General features: G+C 41.9%; 1 protein-coding gene and 3 non-coding genes across 4 annotated transcripts in view; 1 reads left to right on the forward strand and 3 right to left on the reverse strand.

Moving 5' to 3' along the window:
* RASGEF1B (RasGEF domain family member 1B) overlaps positions 1-19649 on the forward strand; it is a 483692-nt gene that overhangs the window by 62994 nt on the left and 401049 nt on the right. The window lies entirely within an intron of this gene.
* Positions 7587-7658, reverse strand: LOC122696671. The gene has a single exon (XR_006341805.1). It is a non-coding gene; the product is annotated as a small nucleolar RNA U2-30 (small nucleolar RNA).
* LOC122696672 lies at positions 7802-7881 on the reverse strand. Its single transcript, XR_006341806.1, has one exon. It is a non-coding gene; the product is annotated as a small nucleolar RNA U2-19 (small nucleolar RNA).
* Positions 18713-18819, reverse strand: LOC122696706. Its single transcript, XR_006341835.1, has one exon. It is a non-coding gene; the product is annotated as a U6 spliceosomal RNA (small nuclear RNA).

Genomic DNA, 19649 nt, shown 5'->3' on the forward strand with positions numbered 1-19649 from the left:
ATCCATAATGATAATAATTTGACTTACTACTGTTCCAAACCCATACATAATCTTCTGTGGCACAATAACCTATAATGCTGCTCATTCCTTTTCAACCTGGTCCCAGAAAGTGATCTGGGAAAAAGGATCTGAAAAGTCTCTATTTTTTAATGTTAAGAAGGGCTCTGCCACAGTTAAATGTAAATAAATAAAGCTGAGCTGCCTTTAAGTTAATCTCTGCCCTCTGTCACTTGGGCTTTCCTGGTGGCTCAGATGGTAAAGAATCTGCCTGCAATGCAGAATACCCAGGTTTGATCCCTGGGTTGGGAAGAGCTTCTGAAAAAGGAAATGGCAACCCACTCCACTATTCTTGCATGGAGGATCCGAAGGACAGAAGAGTCTGGCAGGCTACAGTCCATGGGGTCACAAGGAGTCAGACAGGGCTGAGCGACTAACACTTTCACTCTGTTACTTAAAAACACACGGAAAAACCCCCAAACAAAGCAAAAATAAAACCCCAAACACCTATCCAATGGTGCCTTAAGAAGTGTTAAAAACAAATTTTAATTTTAAGTGTCTCAAATAGCCTCTTGATGCAGTGCAAAGAGGAAATAAAATCCCTTTCCCCATCTCTTTTTTTTTTCAAGTCTATATTTCATCAATATGTATAATGATGATGAATTGATACTGTTTGAGTAATAACATCTCAGATGCAATGAAACAGGATATCTCCCACGGCATAGCAGTTGCTCCCAAGACTTCTCTTCTCAAAGGACTTTGCACTAATGTTTGTCTCTCTCGTTGTCTTCCTTGCATTTCTGGATCTCCTCTCTCCTTTTCTCCCCTCTCCTCTCTTCTCTTTTTCTCTCTTGATACAAGTCATATTAGCTGTTCCAACTATTTCTGTTCTCTAATTTCATCCTGTACCTCGAATCAATGCAATTAAAGACCCAGGCCTGGCAGCCATCCTAGCCACAGAGGCCCACGTCCCTGGTAAAGTAGAAGAAGGGGAAAAGTTATGACTACATTAATTTGTTTTACAAATGGTTTTACAAGTATATCTGCAGAAGCATGTTTCCAATCCAATCTTCACCTCTTCAGGTGCACTAGTGGTAAAGAACCTACCTGTCAATGCAGGAGACTTGAGACATGAGTTTGATCCCTGGGTTGGGACGATCCCCTGGAGGAAGGCATAGCAACCTACTCCAGAATTCTTGCCTGAAGAATCCCCGTGGACAGAGGAGCCTGGTGGGCCAGGGTCCATAGGATTGCAAAAAAGTTGGACATGACTGAAGCGACTTAGCACACATTCATGTCTCCAGCCTGATTTATCTGAGCCCATCACCACCTGTCTGCACTCCCGTTTCTTAGACATCACCAAGAGAGAGCATACACCCCTCCATCCCAGTCTGCTCTTGATAGAGAGCATGACTCACTAGATTAGCACAGTGGCAAATCTCAGGGTTCCTGAGATTTATTTTGGAATTGAAAACAGCTAATGTTTTTCTACCGTCTTTTCTCCCATATGGTTGTAATAATCATCTTTGCCTCATTGCTAAAGTGTTTGGAGCATAGAGGTGTCAAGGGGAACTCACAGAAGGAATGACTATCTACTTGAGTGGGAAGAGGATTTGAGGAGAGGTGATAATTCAAATGTATTTTGAGAGATGAGTGAGTGTTGAACAGGCGTATTGCTGGGGAAGATTTAGGAAGGAATTGGGTAGAGATGAGGGGATATAAGATCAGTTCAGGTGAAGATGTGAGCAAATAGATCGAGTTGGGGTATCTCACAAGAGCCTACTCAGTGGACATTAATGAGTTTGGTTTGTGTGAAGGGCAGGGCTCAAAGAGAGGACAGGGTTCGTGAGGAAATTTGATAAATTTAGTGTAGATGTGCTGAGTGTGTGTGTCTTTACCTATATATCAGGTGAAGAGATCTGAGAGGATTGTATATGGTTTGGAATAGTTATAAGTCTGTGGATGAAAATATAGACTTGGGAGTTGTGAACAATTTAAAGAACAGTTGTTTGGAGAAATGGAATAATAAAGATGGATGGGCATATGATTGTGGTCATAGATTGTTATGCTACAGTTAAGGACTTAAGAAATATTTTCCCTTTAGAATTATTTTATTAAACAATAAATATACAGTAGCTTCTGAACTCTACACATGCACTTAAATATTTTTAAAGGAAACGTTATATCTTACCACACCATATTCCTAGTTGATAGCTTTTCAGAGCTTTAAGAAAAATCTTAAAAAGTTTCACATGTTACCAGTCAAGTGATAATAAACTTTAGGATGAGAAAATTAAAATTGAGATGATGCAAAATAGTGTAATTGATTGCTTTTATAATTATATTTGAAAATGACTTTGCTGTTTTCAAAAATCTTTTCAATTAAAATAATGAAGAATATCATAAGACCTGGATTAGGCTTCTGAATGTCTTCTTTTCCTGCTGCTGTGCCAAATTTCTTTACAACTTAGTTCCTAATAGAAAGTAGCCACTTAGGCTCATATAAGCTTTGACTTTTTAAAAAGACTTTTCTAAAGGAGGGAGTGAGTTAAGTCATTTGGTGCCTATAAAAGTGATTCAAGTACTAAATAAGCTGCTGGGAGTAATAAAATGAAGACAGTAGAGATTGTTGGTAGTGTTGACAATAAGTGTCGATAGTGAATGTTAATGTGTCCCAGTGTAGGAAAGATGATGGTCCAGGGCATGTCTGAAAGTGGCTCTAACGAAAGATGGGATCGAGGCTTTCTGAGGACTGCGTCTAGGTTCTGCTCCTACTCACGGTGAAATTCACTTGGGTCATACATGACATGGGTACCTGATTGTTGTCTTCTTGACGATGTTAATAAACTCTATACTGCTGCTTGTTTAGAGATTGTACAAGTTGTACCCTGGCCTTCATGGGGGATGAGTTCCCACCCTCTCTACTTCATTCCATAGTTTTACAGTGATGCCCTATGGAAGTTATATTCACCATCTGAAATCTTTTGGAGCACTGATTGTTGAATCTCATTTAATAAAGCACTTTTTGCTGATCTATATATTTATTTATGTGTTAATTATTATGTCAAGATGATTTTGATCATGATTAATTACTTTAAATTCTTAACTGGACATTTGTCCCAAACTAAGGAGCTATAAAGATACATACACACACACACACACACACACACTCACACACAAAATCAAGGCTGAACAAATGCTTTCCCCTTATTGCTAAGATTTTCAGTCACAAACCATCTGGCAGTCTGTAGGTCTTCTGGACAGCAGTGTGTGGGACCCCTCCCCCCAGAGCAGGTCTGAGGCTCAGACTGAAAACTTGTCCCTACTAATGGGTTGACCAAACAGTTCATTTGGTTTTGTCCCCCAAGATGTTACAAAAACCCAAGTGAACTTTTCGGCCAGTCGGATAGTTCCTCAGCCTCCTTCCTTGAGTTTCACTGTGTTCTGTTATGTGCATCCTGGTAGTCAGAGGAGGCAGGAGAAGAGGACTGAAGGAGAAGGCCGTGTCTCTGGGAGCCTAGCGCAGAAGGACTAGGGCAGCTTCTACAGAAATCTTTTACCCTGTGTTCTTAGTTGCTCAGTCATGTGTGTGTCCAATTCTTTGTGACCCCATGTCGCCCGCCAGGCTCTCCTGTCCATGGGTTGCCAGGCCCTTCTCCAGGGGATCTTCCCAACCCAGGGATGGAACCCAGGTCTCCCACATTGCAGGCAGATTATCTACCACTGAGCCACCAGGGAAGCCCTTTGACCCTGGGTCTAACCCTGTTGTCTGCTTGCTGTTCTAGAGGGGAGGTAGAGGTGATGAAGGAGGAGGAAAAGAATGATGCCCCCTACTGTTGGGCTGGAGTTGGGATCCAGTAGGAAGAGGGCAGCTGAGAGACCCTAAAAGAAGTCAGGATTCTAAACTGCCAGAAGGCAGACCTTTTCCGCTTATTACACCTGAACTTCACCCACTGGGATCCACTGTCCTTGTCTCTACCATGCGCATCACATGCTCTCTTTAGAAGAAGACGTAAGGAAACAATGGAAGGAGACTTTTGCGGACCATTTGTTTTGTGCGTGACCTTTTAAAGTTATTAGTTTTTAAAATCAGTACTTTTTAGTGGAAATAACGTGACCAAAAATCTATCAGAAAATTTGAGACCCATTTTAAAAAGTTTAATGAGAAAATAAGAAAAGAGAAGCTGTGGGTTTCTTCTAGAGATCAGCATTTGTTTATTTGTTTGTTCAACACACATTAATATTTTTTGATTACTTGTGCTGGCATTTTTCGAGACACTGTTGTACAAATGTATGGTGAATGAGAAAGAGAGATTGAGAAGAGAAAGTGAAATTTTATTTGTTGTCTCTGGATTTGTACAGAATGAAAAATACTGTCAATTGCTCTGATATAGTAATCTTGCTTATGAACAAGTGTTATATGAAATGTGGGTGGGTGGTTTCTATATCACTAACCTGTGATATATTAGTCTTTTTCTTCCATGTATTTTTTAAGCATATTAATATATTGTATTGAATGACTATAAATTAGGAAATTTAAAATGTCTATTTTTATTCTGAGTTAAGAAATTGTATGGGAGATGTCCCAATTTATTGTCTTGGCACATTGCTTAGAATGACTGTATGGTTTTTAGTCTTCTGATAGCCAGGTTGAAGAGTGCCAGGTTATTTGGCAAGATTTCTGTCCCGCTGTGCAGTCAGACAGACATATGCTGAACTGTGGAATAAACCCAAACCTTTTCTTGGGCTGTGGACCATCTGAGGATATAGGTCATGGTCACTAATATATAGAACTTTACATTGAAGACCTGCCAGTACTTAGCTGAGGTGGTAAATTTGTGGCTTTCTGTTGACTGAGAGTAGATATGAACCATTCTGACTGAATGTAGAGTTTCTGGACTTCTGGTAAATTAACTAGAGATTACCAACACAGGGGTGTCCCCATGCTGAGAGTTGGCCAGAGAATGTTGGCACCAAAGAAGGCTTTCTTGGCCAGCCCCCATGAACAAACTGGCCTAGAGTCTGACATTGAGAGTTGACAGTGATCCAAGACCAAGGTGCATCTTTTGAAGAACGTATGGAGTTGTTTTGGGTCATCTTTTTTTATTTCTTTCCTTAATTAATTTCCCTATAAATAGCTATAACTGAATGATACTTTTTCCCTTTTAGTAATTACATTTGAATTCAACCATATGCTCTTTTGTAATACTTTCTAAGTCAAATTATCAAGCATTTCTAAAGAGAGAATTGGTATGGTATTCCCTTTTTGTTTCAGTTAAGTTTAAGAGGTTGAATTCTGTATCTCTGGGGAGTTTAGGAGGTTCCATACACTTCTGATGATGGGGTTTGGAAACCCCTTTCTAAGTGCATAGGAGTAAAGAGTCTGGTAGGAATAACTGGATGTGAAAATATAAAATTAATGACCAAATGTCCTGCTGGCTCAGATGGTAAAGAAACTGCCTGCAATGTGGGAGACCCCGGTTTAGTCCCTGGGTCAGGTAGATCCCCTGGAGGAGGGCATGGCAACCCACTCCAGTATTTTTGCCTGGAGAATTCCATGGACAGAAGAGCCTGACAGGCTACAGTTCGTAGGATCTCAGAGTCAGACACGACTGAGTGACTCAGACTTTCACTTTCATGATCTTACAAGTTTCATGCCCCTTGTCGTGAATGTCTCTATAAACATGGAGAGTTTGAACAGCGACAGGTTGCCTCCTTCACTTAAGTCATGAGTTAAAAGTCCTTGATGAAATTGGGAAGGTTTCCAGCGGGAGAGCCAAGCCTGTGGTGTTGGCGTGGAGTGCTGGACGGCGGACAGCTCCCTCACCCAGACCAACCTGGCCCGAGCTTTTGCTACTTGTTCCATGTTTTGAATAGATTAGTGTCTCTCTTGAGTGCATATGTATTTCATCATTCACTCATATCTGGCTTTCTCTAGCCCTTCATTTTACCTTATTTCACATTTTCATAGTGTTGCATTGTATGAAGACGTGCATTGTGTATGTCTTAGTTTTTAATATTTATCCCGTTTATCATTGACTTAATAACTGGCAGTTGCCAGCCTCCCTTATGACATATCCAAAGATGTATGATGGTCTCTGGCTTGGTCAAGGCCACTGTCCTTACCTGACGGTGTCTGACTTGAAAATGAAGATACATTTGCGGGCAGGTTTCCCACTGGCCCCCACCCCCGGCCACTCCCAGCATTGACTTCATTATTCCCTTTTGTATACCCACTGCTCTAGTCAAACTGGATTAGGAACTTTTTCCCAAACACCGCCCTCACCCTTTACGCTTTCCTCTTAGTTACTACATCTGTCTGAAATTACTCATCGACATTTTTCATCTGTCAAACTCTAATCCAGTGTTGAAAGGCTAGTTGATCTTGAGGAGATTAAACAGGAAATTGTAGCAACATTTCACCTGCTTCCTTCTCTTCCTTTCTACGTGTCTACCACATAACCATGGCTGAGTGACTAAACAACCACCACCACAACCACACAATCATACACAAAACTAGCAACCTCGTCTTCGTCATAACGTCCCTAGAGCTTTTCACGCCTTGGTTACCTTCTAGGTTTACAGCAGTTGTTGTATACTGTAAGTTCTCTATCAAATTACAAACTTGTCAAGGAAGAAAGCCCCACATCATAGTCACCGCACACTTAATTCACGGTCCATTCTCCTCTGTCTTTCCCCTCCTCAGTTTCCACTGTACTTTGTATATAGTAGATATTTAGACAAATATTAGATTATCTTGAAGATAAATTTCATTATTAAAATGAAATAAGATCAAAGCATGCAATATGCATGTTAAAAACTCTCTGAAAAAAAAAAACAACTCTCTGAAGTGGGAAGTTAAAGAAGGTGAAAGAATCAGGGGCTTTTGTTTTTAAAATCATTTAAATGAAAATAATGTTAGTAGTATATCTAGTGGCACAGTAAAAAGGCCTGTCTCTGACCCTCATGTCAGAGTTTTGGGAAACACACTCTGATGTGGAGGTTTGTGTGTGAGAAGTTTCCTGGGGAGACCACCCCCCAGTGTGAGGCCAACACCTCGAGGGAGGGAGGAGGGAGAAACAGGACGCAGGCTCAGCTGATCCCCCAGAGAGTTCTGGAACTGGCCATCACTGCAGAGCTGGTCCATCTCACGTCCAGAGGGCTCAGTCTTTACACAGTAAGTCCCCTACATACCAACCTTGAAGTTGTGAGCTTTCAAAGATGCGAACGTGCGTCCCATCAGTGGCAGGCGTGAATGAAACTATAGCCTGCCCTCCGTCTCCTCTTGCTGACGATCCTTCAGCTCTACCGTCTCCCACCTCCTCTCTTCCTCCAGTCAGGAGCTCCGCTTGCCTGGACACTCGATGCTAGCCCCTGTATGCCAGCTGTTGTGCTGTACTGTAAGATTAAAAATGTTCTCTTTATTTTTTGTGCTTGTTTATTATGTATTATTTGCACAGAGTTGGACATGACTGCAGTAGCTTAGCATAGCACAAACATCTCTATGTTTATACTGTTATTTTTGTTTGAACTTTTCAGTTTTGATATTGTCTCTTTTTTTTTTTTCTTTTTTTCTTTTTTTTACTTTCTGAGCTCAGATCAAGTGTAGAAACCTTCATAGTTATATAAAGTTCTGCAGTAAAAACTTTTCATCATTGCTCAGAACTGATCAGCCTTTCATACATGTACACCCACAACCAACTCTCACTTACCCACCAATAAGCCCCTTAATTATCCAGTCACCTTTACACACACACCCCCAAACACACACACACACACACCCCTTATTTTAAATTATTTTGCTTCTCAGAACTACAGAGATCATGCATCAGGTACACTGGGTGGTCGTCTGATGCTCAGATTTGGCTACTTTCATCACTGATCCACTTTAGTAAGAGCAGATCTCAGAGATAGATATTGTCTCTTGATGTCTGCTACAGGAACCGATGACTTAGTTTTCTTCTATCTCCTGTCTCTGTCTCCCTGGCCCTATTTTTCAATACATACTTTCTCTGATGTCTTCCAGATAGGGTTATGTTCTAAAGTTGTGGTTTATATTGTTGACCCTATGTTACTGTCATTTATAGCTGAGCCGTGTGCTATGTTATGATTGCATTTACTTTTCTATGTAACTTTTAGGGAGTTTTTGGAGTTAATAATTACCAGAAACTCTATGCCTCAATTTCTCCAACTGTAAAATGGGGATATTAACTGTACCTATCTCATAGAGTAGTCAGAATTATATAGATTTTAATTAGTTTTCACTGACTTTGTGTTTTATATGCGTGCTTGCTAAGTCAGTTCTGTCATGTCCAACTCTTTGCGACCCTATGGACTGTAACCCCTCAGGCTCTTCTATCCATGGGATTTCCCAGGCAAGAATACTAGAGTGGGTTACTCTGGGGGATCTTCACAACCCAGGGATTGAACCCAAATCTCCTGCATTGACAGGTGTTTTCACTGGGTTACCTGGAAAGCCCCTTGTTTTTTTTTTTTTTTTAATCAGCCCCTAATTCAGCTCAGACTTTCTAATGGAACTGTAAATATGCTCAAAACACTTCATCACATGTTAAGTGCTCAATCAATAAGGGCTTAAAAATATGCATGGTTAATACTCATGAATCCCAGAATAATTTAATTGAGAGAAGAATGCATTCAGAATTGGGAGGCCTGGTTCAAGGTCTGGATCTGCCCGTATCTAGCTGTATCACCTTGGGCTGGCATAGTTGAACTGAAGTTTTATAATGTGCAAATAAGAGAATTGGATTAGATAATCCCTAGGGTCTCCTCCAGGTCTGGGACTCCAGTAATGAAATAAAGGATGTGCAGAAAATATCAAACAAATTAAGGTTATAGTGGTATTGGCTGCCACCAATTTTGGAACCACCTCTAGAAGACCTGTTAACAACCTCCGTCTGGCAAGAGTATGGAGCTATCACTCACACTGTGATAAAGAACATTGCTTAGTCATTTGATTGGAGCAGTTGTCCCACCCCTGTGGGACACCTGGTTGTAATTTAAGGAGCCACCACTACATGTCGCTATAGCTTACGTAACTAGAAGGTCAGGAGGCACTCCGGTGGCCTCCAAGCCTCAGAATTACCCTGTGGTTGGTCTTCTTACAGAGTTAGAACTACACACTCACAGTACTTATGCATCTAGAACACTTAGATGGAAATTAAAGGATTTAAAAGGAAGACTGTAATACCTTCCAAATTCTTCCACTTGCTGTTCCCTCAAATACTATTTCTACATGTCTAGGTACTGATGTAAACTGAGTAAGTGTTAATCACTCAGTTGTGTCTGACTTTTTGCGACCCCATGGGCCTCCAGGCTCCTCTGTCCATGCGATTCTCCAGGCAAGAATACTGGGGTCTGTAGCCATTCCCTTTTCCAGGGGATCTTCCTAATTCAGGGATCGAACCTGGGTCTCCCACTTTGCAGGCAGATTCTTTACCATCTGAGCCACCATCAAGTGGTATTTAAAGGAATTCCTAACTGAGCAATTCCTAGACTGTTTGGCTTGCAAAGTGAAAGTGAAAGTCGCTCAGTTGTGTCCAACTTTTTGCAACCCCGTGGACTATACAGTCCATGGAATTCTCCAGGTCAGAGTACTGAAGTGGGTAGTATTTCCCTTCTCCAGGGGATCTTCCCAACCCCGAGATCAAACCCAGGTCTTCCACATTGCAGACTGAGCCGTAAGGGAAGCCCAAGAATACTGGAATGGGTCGTCTGTCCCTTCTTCAGCAGATCTTCCCAACCCAGGAATCAAGCCAGGGCCACCTGCATTGCAGGCAGATTCTTTACCCACTGAGCTATCAGGGAAGCCCATACCTTTTTGTTATTTTTCTCCCCTAAAAGTAAAGAGATTAAGCTACAGAAGGGAAATATGAAATCTTTTTGTTTCCTGGTTCTTGCTTCTGTTTTCTCTCTAAGCTTCTCTGGAATCATACATACTTAACTGTATTTCACTGATTTTATGAAAATGTACACATATTTTTCATGTTTTAGCTTTTATGAAATTGTGATGCTTCATAGGGTCAATGACAACATATGATTAGCAGCACTTTTTCCTTTTTAGTGATGTCTTATGATCGATGATGTCTTTCATGTGATAAAATATTGTATCTTGTATTGTGGTGTATCCATCTTCATTTACTGGGGCTTCCCAGGTGGCCCAGCAGTAAAGAACGTGTCTGCCAGTGCAAGAGGCATGGGTTTAATCCCTGGGTTGGGAAGATCCCCTGGAGAAAGAAATGGCAATCCACTCTGTATTTTTGCCTGGGAAATCCCATGGATAGAGAAGCTTGGTGGGCTACAGTCCATGGAGTTGCAAAGAGTCAGACATGATTTAATGCTGAACTAACCAACAATAGTCTTAATTTATCAGTGTTCAGTGCTGCATTAAAAGTTATTTGACAGATAAACTTCCTTTTCCAGTCAAGTTATTTTAGGAGCTCAAACTGGAAGAGAGAGCAATGTTTCTTGAATGTTCACCGGTGTTGGAGCTGTGGGCTGTGTGTTTATGATTGTATTTAATCCTTGCTATGCTGTGAAGTGGGGTTTTTTTTTTTGTTTCCATTTTACAGTAGAGGAAACTGAGGCCCAGAAAGCTCAGTAACTTGTACAAAGTCATGTTGCTGGTGAGGAGCGCTGCTGAAGACAGTGTATCTATGTATTTTGGCTGTAAATCCTACGCTTTTTGTGCTTGCATGTTCACTTGCTAAGTCATCTCTGACTTTTTGGCGACCCCATGGACTGTAGCCCACCAGGCTCCTCTGTCCATGGGATTCTCCCAGCAAGAATACTGGCATAGGTTGCCATTTCCTCCTCCAGGGGATCTTGCCAACCCAGGGACTGAACCCATGCCTTCTGCATTGGCGGGTGGGTTCTTTACTCCTGAACCACTAGGGAGGCCCACACTTCTTTTACCATACTGCAAAGACATTGTAGGCAGGGGTGCTCAATCTTTTGGCACCAGGGGCTGGTTTCCACAGACCATGACAGGGGGAATCGTTTCAGGATGATTCAAGTTTATTACATTTATTGTGCATTTTATTTCTGTTATTGTGACGTCAGCTCCACCTTAGACCATCAGGCATTAGATCCTGGAGGTTGGGGACCCCTATTTTAGGGCACACTGCCTCTCTTTAATACCAGGCATTTCTGACTTAGCCCGTAGAACTCAGCCTTCTTTGAATAACTCACACTTGTTTTCTGACAGCCTTTAACAATGTTGAATCAAACAACATAGAAGTGTTTTTTTTTTTTTTTCTTCTGAATTCCCGACTCAGTCTTTGTGGTTAAGAGGATGGAGTGAGACTTGATGTATCTAAGATGAGAACAGCTTCTCGGTGGGGCTGTGGGCTCCGGGTGTCAAGGATGCTGGACAGGAGCCACGGATCTAGCACAGCTACTTCACGGCCTTTGGATTCCCTTAGTCTCCTGGCAGACCTCTCTAGGAAATAGTTTTCAAAATGCCTTGAATTAAAAGTATTTCCCTCAAGTCTGTAATGTACAGAAAGCTGGTTTATCAGCTTTCGGAATGTGACTCCCATCAGAGTGCAAAGCGCCCTGGAGATGCAGGCTGTGTGCCACATGTACGTGGTAGGAAGAATTTAGTCTCTCTTGGCTTAACTTTCCACGGGGCAGGGCCGAGAAAAGGGCAAATTCCTTTTGCACGTATCTTTGCTCTGACGGTCTCCTGTATGCAGATGGCACCCGCTGGCAGTCAGGAAGGAGGGGAGGGTGGGAGGCAGCGTACATCATAATCATCATTGTTTTTGCACAGGCCCAGGTAGGCTGAATTTTCACTTCTCAGCAACTCTCAGAAATTGCTGAACCACATTTCATTCTAATTCCCCACCTCATGTCCTGAAGGGCATTGGTTGTCTGCAGACTGCACCTGTGTTTTCCACTTTTATTTTATTCCACCATCCTTTTTATTTCAAGTTCTCATTTGTAAATCTGGAAACAAAACATTAGCAATCTGTCAGAGGTTCTGTTTCATTCATTTGTCTAGGGATTTATCATCAAAATGTTCCTCTTATATCAGTAACTTGGGGGTCTTATGATGATGAATAATCTGTGATTCTACTTTGCAAGGATTTCTCGAATAGAGGACATGTGACTATAACATGTACAGGAGATAATAGTAAAAAATTCAAGGTCACTAAGAGATGAGTTGATTATTTTAAGTTCCTTGGCTTAAAGACAGTACTATTTGCTGAAGCAATTTTGAAATGATGTGTTTAACCTTTCATCTCTTAAAGCCAGCCCATCTCTGTTGGGCTTCCCTGGTGGCTCAGATGGTAAAGAATCTGGCCACAATCCAGGAGACACAGAAGACTCAGGTTCAATCCCTGGGTCAGGAAGATCTCCTGGAGAAGGAAATGGCCACCCACTTCAGTATTCTTGCCTGGAGAATTCCATAGACAGAGCAACCTAGTGGTCTACAGTCCATGGGGTCACAAAGAGTCAGATATAACTCTATTATATGTTATCTGGATGAAAACCATTGGATAAAACCTACTTGCACCTCTTCAGAGCTATCCATCCATTTTATAGAGATTTTGCTCTTGGAAGGAAGGCCAAATGACTAGCAGGAGACTTTTCATTTTATCAGGAATTTTTGAACCTTCCAATGTGAAACTCATGAAAGTTATGTGGTAACATACAAGAATAGAAGTCAACCTTTATTTTCCTGAATACTAAAATCAAGGATCATCTTTCATCCTCACCTTATGTGATGTCTTGACTGCTTTCACTTATTTATTTAAATATTCATCTCTTCATTTTTTCAGCAAATATTTATTGACCGGTAGCTATGTGCCGTGTGTGTGTGAGTACTCGGTCACTCAGTTGTGTCCAACTCTTTGCGACCCTATGGACTTTAGCCTGCCAGGCTCCTCTGCTCGTGGAATTTTCCAGGCAAGAATACTGGAGTGGGTTACTGTTTCCTTCTCCAGGGGATCTTCCCAACCCAGAGATCGAACCCACATCTCTTATGTCACTTGAATTGGCAGGCAGGTTGTTTACCACTAGTGCCACTATGTACCATATGTTGTCAATAACACAGAATCCCTGCCTTTGGGGATTTATTGCAAAATTCAGACTTAAATTCAAGAAAATAGGGAAAACCACTAGACCATCCAGGTATGATTATACAGTGGAAATCCCTTATGATTTTACAGTGGAAGTGACAAATAGATTCAAGGGATTAGATCTGATAGAGTGCCTGAAGAACTATGGACAGAGGTTCGTGACATTGTACAGGAGGCAGTGATCAGGACCATCCCCAAGAAAAAGAAAGGCAAAATGGTTGTCTCAGGAGGCCTTACAAATTGCTGAGAAAAGAAGAGAGGCTAGAGGCAAGGGAGAAAAGAAATGATATACCCATTTGAATGCAGAGTTCCGAAGAATAGCAAGGAGAGATAAGAAAGCCTTCCTCAGTGATCAATGCAAAGAAATAGAGGAAGACAAGAGAATGGGAAAGACTAGAGATCTCTTCAAGAAAATTAGAGATACCAAGGGAAAATTTCATGCAAAGATGGGCTCAATAGAGGACAGAAATGGTATGGACCTAACAGAAGCAGAAGATATTAAGAAGAGGTGGCGAGAATACACAGAAAAACTGTATAAAAAATTTTCATGACCCAGATAACCATGATGGTGTGATCACTCATCTAGAGCCAGACATCCTGGAATGTGAAGTCAAATGGGTCTTAGAAAGAATCACTACAAACAAAGCTAGTGGAGATGATGGAATTCTAGTTGAGCTATTTCAAATCCTGAAAGATGATGCTGTGAAAGTGTCGCACTCAAGATGCCAGCAAATTTGGAAAACTCAGCAGTGGCCACAGGACTGGAAAAGATCGCCAGTCCCAAAGAAAGGCAATCCCAAAGAATGCTCAAACTACCGCACAATTGCACTCATCTCACATTCTAGTAAAGTAATGCTCAAAATTCTCCAAGTCAGGCTTCAGCAATACGTGAACCGTGAACTTCCAGATGTTCATACTGGTTTTAGAAAAGGCAGAGGAACCAGAGATCAAACTGCCAACATCAGCTGGATCTTCAAAAAAGTAAGAGAGTTCCAGAAAACCACCTATTTCTGCTTTATTGACTATGCCCAAGCCTTTGACTGTGTGGATCACAATAAACTATGGAAAATTCTTCAAGAGATGGGAATACCAGACCACCTGACCTGCCTCTTGAGAAACCTGTATGCAGGTCAGGAAGCAACAGTTAGAATTGGACATGGAACAACAGACTGTTTCCAAATAGGAAAAGGAGTACATCAAGGCTGTATATTGTCACCCTGCTTATTTAACTTTTATGCAGAGTACATCATGAGAAACACTGGGCTGGAGGAAGCACAAGCTGGAATCAAGATTGCTGGGAGAAATATCAATAACCTCAGATATTCTGCAGATGACACCACCCTTATGGCAGAAAGTGGAGAAGAACTAAAGAGCCTCTTGATGAAAGTGAAAGAGGAGAGTGAAAAAGTTGGCTTAAAGCTCAACATTCAGAAAACTAAGATCATGGCATCTTGTCTCATCACTTCATGGCAAATAGATGGGGAAACAAAGGAAAACAGTGGCTGACTTTATTTTTCTGGGTTCCAGAATCACTGCAGGTGGTGATTGCAGCCATGAAATTAAAAGAACTTACTCCTTGGAAGGAAAGTTATGACCAACCTAGACAGCATATTAAAAAGCAGAGACATTACTTTGCCAAAAAAGGTCCATCTAGTCAAGGCTATGGTTTTTCCACTAGTCATGTATGGGTGTGAGAGTTGGACTATAAAGAAAGCTGAGTGACGAAGAATTGATGCTTTTGAACTGTGGTGTTGGAGAAGCCTCTTGAGGGTCCCTTGGACTGCAAGGAGATCCAACCAGTCCATCCTAAAGGAGATCAGTCCTGGGTGTTCACTGGAAGGACTGATGCTGAAGCTGAAACTCCAATACTCTGGCCACCTGATATGAAGAGCTGACTCATTTGTAAAGACCCTGATGCTGGGAAAGACTGAGGGCTGGAGGAGAAGGGGACGACAGAGGTTGAGATGGTTGGATGGCATCACCGACTAGATGGCCACGGGTTTGGGTGGACTCTGAGGGTTGGTGATGGACAGGGAGGCCTGGCATGCTGCGATTCATGGGGTCACAAAGAATCGGACACGACCGAGGGACTGAACTGAACTGAATCACTTTGCTATACAGCAGAAATTAACACATTATAAATCAACTATACTTCAGTAAAATAATTTTTAAAAAAGAATAAACATCTTTCATCTAGTAGTTGAAGCCATAGAAGTGGATGGACTATGTTTTATATTCAACACGTTAAAAAAAATCTACTATATACGAGTCATTGTGAACATGGGAATGTGTGAATTGTGAATTCACATTGTGAATAGGAATATGTGTATAGCATGGCCATCTGGCTTCCAGAGTTCTCTGGGGCAAAGGACATAATCAAATAAATGCACTATAATATGAGAATGGTTATTAATAGAAATGTGTTCAAGGTATAGAAGTGGCACAAAGGAAAAAGAGATCACATAAGCAGAATGGAAGACACTGAAAAGAAGAAAGCCAGGCTCAGAAATGAGTAGAACTTCTTCAAGGAATATGAAAAGCTTCATAGATTTGCTTGTTATTTCTTCAAGGCATATGTCATATCTCATTCATCAATATACTCTCCACAGAACCCAGCCTAATGTCTGCAACGTAAGTGTTCAGTAATGTTTGTTGAATAAATGGGCCCAGGGCAGTTGGAAAGACATGGAAAACAAAAAAAAGTGAAGCATGGGATTTCCCCAAGCCCTGGGGAACACTTTAATCATCTCTTATTAGCCTTTCACATGGAGAGCTTGTGCAGGTGGATCTCAAAATAAACTGAAGAAATGAAGATGCAGCAATTTGGAACTAGGATAAGGACTGCATCTGTCAGTCCTGTAATTATGAAAGGTGCTTGTGGCAAGCTAGATCTTTTATTTTTATTTCTGGTGTGCAGTAAAAATTGTGTAGCCATTGATTTCCTGTCAAACCATCCCTTAGAGTGCTTGAGATAATGCCACATCACCATTCATTGATTAATGACAGTGCTGGGCTTTTAAACAGGAACCCATCCCACTGAGCCCTGCAGCCTCCATTCTTGCTGTGTGTCCATTTAAATGATTTGTAACAGCCAGGAATTATGAGAATGTCTTTCTTTGTTGACCTTCCCCCTTCTCTCCTCCCCACCCACTAAATTTACAAGTTAGTATTGCATCAGCTTGGATTCTAGATTAACATATTGTTTTTTCAGAAGACAGATCTATGTAGGTACACATTAGTACACAGAATTACTGTGAAAAAAAAAAGAGGAAGACACTGTGTGAAAACCTCATGATGAAAGATATTCCTACCACTCTGCCAGTAAGAATCTCTCCAAGGGCTGAGCACTTCAGTTTCACTGCCCAAGACTGACTGTGTTTCTTTACTGTCTTACCTGAGAATTTTGAACGAGGGAATCTTTTTTTTTTTAATTTAATTTTATGTATTTTTATTTTGGCCTGTGATGGGTCTTCATTGCTGCTCACGCTTTTCTCTAGTTGTGGTGAGTAGGAGTAACTCTCGAGTTGCAACATGCTAGCTTCTCATTGCAGTGGCGTGTCTTATTGCAGAGTACAGGCTCTAGGGCTGTGGGCTTCAGTACTTGTGGCTCAGTAGTTGCAGTTCCCGGGCTTTAGAGCACAGGCTCAGTAGTTGTGGCTCTAGGGCTTAGTTGCTCTGAGGCCTGTGGGTTCTTCCTGGATCAGGGATCGAACCCATGTCTTCTGCTTTGGCAGACAGATTCTTTACCACTGAGCCACCAGGGAAGCCCTGAAGGGGGGAATCTTATTATCAATACCAATGGTGCTTTATTACTTTTTAAAATTTGTTTCTTTTCCCCACATAACTTTTTTTTTTAGTTGATATGTTATGTTTTCATTTTTATCCAGTTCAGGATATTTTATTTCCTTTTTTTTTTTTGCTCACACAGCAGGCGGGATCTTAGTTCCTCAAACAAGTATTGAACCTTTGCCCCCTGCACTGGCAGCATGGACTTTTAACCACTGGGCCACCGGGGCCTAACAGTACTTTTTAACCACCCACCCTACACCCTCCAAAGTAACTAAATATGGTATCATGTTTTTCATCGTTTTCTCTAGATGACATGAAGTTTTTCCAAGTTAATTTCCCGCCCCCCCCGACTGTATTCTCTCTCTAGCTGCTTGAAATATCATGCTTTTCTAGAGGATGAGCTATTGCAGCCTCTGGAATATTTTCTCAATAATTCAGACCTGAAAGCATAACCATGTGTGTTGAAAGTGATCATTCATATCACTTTTCTCTCCTCTCAAAGACTGCACAGTTTCACAGTATGAGTCATTATCCACCTAGTTCAGCCAGGGGCATGAGAATTTGTTAGCATACGATAGACCAGAGATCATTCGAGGGAGGAGGGGCCAGTCCCTCCTCCCTGGCCCCAGCCACTTGCTCTTCTAGATCCCAGGCTTCAAGTAACCTTGTAGCTTTCCTCTGCTTCCTCACGCACCATTGTGAACTTTAGTGGCACAGGTGTGTGTGTGTGTTAGTCACTCAGCTGTGTCTGACTCTTTGTGACCCCGTGGACTCTAGCCTGCCAGGCTCCCCTGCCCACCAGATTTCCCAGGCAAGAATACTGGAGTGTGTTGTCAGTTCCTTCTCCAGGGGGTCTTGCCAACCCTGGGATCAAACCTGGGTCTCCCACATTACAGGCAGATTCATTACCATCTTGGTGGCCAGGGAAGCCCAGCGGCACAGATACAGCCCTGTAAATAGGCATTTGTGAAGTCTGTAGAGTAAGAACGGCTGGAGACAAAGCTGGAGAAGAAGTCCATAATGCTCTGAAATAATAGTAACTACTATTTTTGGAGCACACATCCTCTTAAATTCTTACCAAATACTCTCAGGTAAGCTGTCTTGTTTCCATTTTCAGTTCAGTTCAGTCACTTAGTCATGTCCGACTGTCTGAGACCCTGTGGTCTGCAACACTCCAGGCTTCCCTGTCCATCACCAATTCCTGAAGCTTGCTCAAGCTCATGTCCATTGGTGATGCCGTCCAACCATCTCATCCTCTGTCGTCCCCTTCTCTTCCTGCCTTCAATCTTTCCCGGCATCAGGGGCTTTTCCAATGAGTCAATTCTTCACATCAGGTGGCCAAAGTATTGGAGTTTCAGCATCAGCATCAGTCCTTCCAATGAACACTCGGGACTGATCTCCTTTAGGATGGACTGGTTGGATCTTCTTGCAGTCCAAGGGACTCTGAAGAGTCTTCTCCAACACCACAGTTCAAAAGCATCAATTCTTCGTCACTCAGCTTTCTTTATAGTCCAACTCTCACACCCATACATGACTAGTGGAAAAACCATAGCCTTGACTAGATGGACCTTTTTTGGCAAAGTAATGTCTCTGCTTTTTAATATGCTGTCTAGGTTGGTCATAACTTTCCTTCCAAGGAGTAAGTTCTTTTAATTTCATGGCTGCAATCACCACCTGCAGTGATTCTGGAACCCAGAAAAATAAAGTCAGCCACTGTTTTCCTTTGTTTCCCCATCTATTTGCCATGAAGTGATAGGACCGGATGCAATGATCTTAGTTTTCTGAATGTTGAGTTTTAAGCCAGCTTTTTTTTTTTTACTCAAAAAAATATGGAATGCTTCACGAATTTGCCTGTCATCCTTGCGTGGGGGCCATGCTAATCTTCTCTGTATCGTTCCAATTTTAGTATATGTGCTGCCGAAGAGAGCACTTAAGCCAGCTTTTTTTTACTATCCTTTTTCACTTTTATCAAGATGCTCTTTAGTTCCTCTTTGCTTTCTGCCATTAGGGTGGTGTCATCTGCATATCTGAGGTTACTGATATTTCTCCCAGCAATCTTGATTCCAGCTTGTCCTATCCAGCCCAGCATTTCTCAATATATACTCTGCCTATATGTTAAATAAGCAGGGTGACAATAAACAGCCTTGATGTACTCCTTTTCCAGTGTGGAACCAATTTGTTGTTCCATGTCTGGTTCTAACTGTTGCTTTTTGACCTGCATACAGATTTCTCAGGAAATCTGTTTGCATTTTACAGAGAAGGAATTGAGGCTCAGAATTTAAATCATGAGCTCTAGCCACATAACATGTGCAGAGCCAGAATTTGAGCGTGTATCCTTTCCATCCAGCTACCCTGCTTCCAAGAGGGACACCTTTGGCCTGGTCATGCTTTTCTGTGAGCATCTTTTAGAAGAAGGGCATCAAGTTGCTAAGAGATAATCACTATGGCTTTTTTCTCTGTTCTTTTGAAGACAGGTGATGACATGCTAGGGCTTCCCAGGTGGTTCAGTGGTAAAGAGTTCACCTGCCAATGCAGGAGACACGGGTTTGATCCTGAGATCAGGAAGATCCCCTGGAGTAAGAAATGGCAGCCTTCTCCAGTATTCTTGCCTGAAAAATCTCGTGAACAGAGGAGCCTGGCAGGCTACAGTCTATGGGGTCGCAAAGAGTCAGACACGACTGTGTGACTGAGCGCGTGCATGCGTGCACACACACACACACACACACACACACACACACACACACACACACACGGTGATAT

The sequence above is a fragment of the Cervus elaphus genome, chromosome 6, assembly GCF_910594005.1.
Source record: "Cervus elaphus chromosome 6, mCerEla1.1, whole genome shotgun sequence".
Taxonomy (NCBI): domain Eukaryota; kingdom Metazoa; phylum Chordata; class Mammalia; order Artiodactyla; family Cervidae; genus Cervus; species Cervus elaphus.